Genomic DNA, 2,631 nt, shown 5'->3' with positions numbered 1-2,631 from the left:
TCCTTGACATAAAACCCCAGCTACAGCATGCCCTGGTCTCGAAGTCCCAAAGCCAGGATTAAGTTTAAAATGCAGTCTCCGCTTCCCCTTGACAAAATGGGGCAAATGCGACTTACTGCTCGGGGCTGTTGGGAAGACTCAGTCAAACACAGCGACACCTTACAAGCATACGGGATCGTTAGGACGTCTGACTCAGAGCGACCCTGTCGGTCAGAGGAGAACCACCCCAAGGCTGTAGTCTTCACGGACGTAGATTGCGTCCATCTCCCAGCTAGTGACCAGCCGAACTTTCAGCTCGCAGTGGAGCGCTTTAACCACGGAACGACCAGGGCCCCTGAGAAATAAGGGTAACGGGAGATAAAGGGTTATCTCAATCCTAAGGAAGGATGATCCGCTGGGATTAGTAGGGAGGGCTGAATCGTGATCCAGGGATTATGGGGATTAATTCAGAGCATTCTTCCCCTCAGCTAATAGCCTCCCCACTCTCAGGGTCCTTTGAAGGAGCCTGGTGGGGTAGTGGTTGTGAGTTGGGCTGCCAACTGCAAGGTTAGCCATCCAAAACCTGCAGCTTTCTCCAGAAGAGTTCGAGTCTTGGAAACCCACAGGGGTAGTTCTATCCTGTCCTATAGGGTGATGATGAGTTAGCATCGACTTGACGGCCAGTGACATTGCCTGGTCCTTCAGGGCCACAGCCCGAGACCGCTCTTCACACCTGACCCCTGCTAAGCTTTCCTCCCCAACTCACCTCTACCCTTCTGAGAAATAAACAGTCTCAGGTATCCTCTAATGATCCCCAGGTTCAGCGTGAATGATGCCCTATGTCCCGGGGCCAAGTGAGAGACTGGTTCTGATCCTCGGGGTCAGAGCTCTCGGAGGCTCACTGGAGTCCCCAGATAGCACAGCTAACAGTGGCCTGCCCTGCCCTCCATCAGTCAAGAGGTCAGCGGCTAACCTGGCCCTGCCGGTGGAGCCCGAGCCAAGAGGAGTTGTGCCAAAGCAGAATGAGCCACCACTGCTGCCAGCACCGGTTCTGCGTGCTCTTTCCACGCTTCGGACAAGCCCCCTTCCAGCCAAGTCCTCATAGACCTGAGGTCTACAAAGACCCTCCCCAACATTTCCTCCAGACCCCAGCCGCTGGTCCTGTGGGGGGGCACTGTCTCTGAGAGCTCCCAGCTTGGGCCAGCGTGGTGGGGATGACAGTCAAAAGAGTTAAATGTGAAACCATCTTGTAAACAACAGTTTGGACTGTGTGGCCAAGAGATGCCCCAGACCTTCAAGAAACTGAGCAGCCAGCCACCCTAACCACCTGGAGAGACTTTGACAGAGGAAGGAGGGCAGGGACTGTGAGAGAACACAGTTGGAGTGGGGGGATCTGATGGGGTCCAGGGGGACATTAGGGAAGGCTGATTCTGGAACTCAATGTGGTAAGTAGGGGCGTCCAGAGAAAGACAGCCTTCTTGTGTGGAGGGTTGTGGGTCTGGGTCGCAGTGGACATGCCCAGAGTCTTGTGAGTGGAGATGCAAGAGGAGGGACTGGTATATACCCCTGGTTTCAGGACTTGATCTGGGTGTGTTGGGAAACCCCAGTTCCCAAGCCGTGATGGATTGAACTGTATCTTCCCCAAATGAGATGCTGAAACCCTAAACCCTGTGCTGTCAGGGGGACCCTGTTTGGAAATAGGGTCTTTGACAATGCTATCAGTGGGGTTAACTGGAGTCATAGTGAGTTAAGTGGGTCCTGATCCTGAGATGCTACATAGAGACAGAGATGCTGCAGCTGCACAGCTGTGAGCCCAGGGACCCTGGAGCTACCTGAAGCTGCCGCAGCGGGAGAGGCCCACACCAGAGCTGCAGGGCAGGCCAAAACTGAGAGGTGACATGGGCCTGCTCTGCTCTGCTCTGCCACCCAACTTGTGGTATCTAGTGGAAGTCCTCTATACAAGTTCCCGCACCTGCTCTGGCTCAGACCCTCAGGAATTCCAGGACAAGTGCCTGGCCAAAATACACCAGCACAGGGAGACCCTGCGTGAATGAATACGTGAGACCAGCTCTCCGAACTCCCCATAATCTCCCTTTGTCAGAGTGTAAAGGCAGCACCAACTGGGTGCAGTCGCAGAACAGTGTGGGGGTGCTAGCCCAGAGGCAAGGGTGCAGGGCTGCCTGGGGTCCCCGGAGACTTCTCCTAGGTGGACTCCTGGCTCAGGCTGGGTGAGACCCAGACCATCCAAGTCCCAGACCAAGGTTACCTCGCCTCCAACCCTCTTGGTGCTCAGAGGCCGGGAGGCCACCGCACCAGTCTGGGGGGCCACAGAGCCGGGCCTGCGCTGTCTGCATGTGGACGTCGGGAGGGCTCGGGGCCGCGAGCACAGTCGGTTTCCAGGGTCCCTTTGCTCTTCCCACCGCGCTACCGACCCATGGCGCACCGGGTCTCCGCGCCACCCAAGATCCCCGGCTCGGACCAGGGGGCTTGTCGCGACCTCTGGGTCCCGCGTACCCCCCGCGGGGAGCTCTCGTGGGCAAGGCTGCCGGCAGCTTCGGCTCCCCTGGTGCCGGCACAATGCGGCCTGCCGGCGGGTCAGGGTCGCGGCCCCATCCGGCGCGCCCACCAGCCCGGGTCCCCGAGCAGCGCGGA

The sequence above is a fragment of the Echinops telfairi genome, unplaced genomic scaffold (genome assembly GCF_000313985.2).
Source record: "Echinops telfairi isolate 266 unplaced genomic scaffold, ASM31398v2 ScPeMD7_23;HRSCAF=83, whole genome shotgun sequence".
In the NCBI taxonomy this organism is placed as follows: domain Eukaryota; kingdom Metazoa; phylum Chordata; class Mammalia; order Afrosoricida; family Tenrecidae; genus Echinops; species Echinops telfairi.
The sequence above is the reverse complement of the archived record's forward strand: the minus strand, read 5'-3'. Positions refer to the sequence as shown.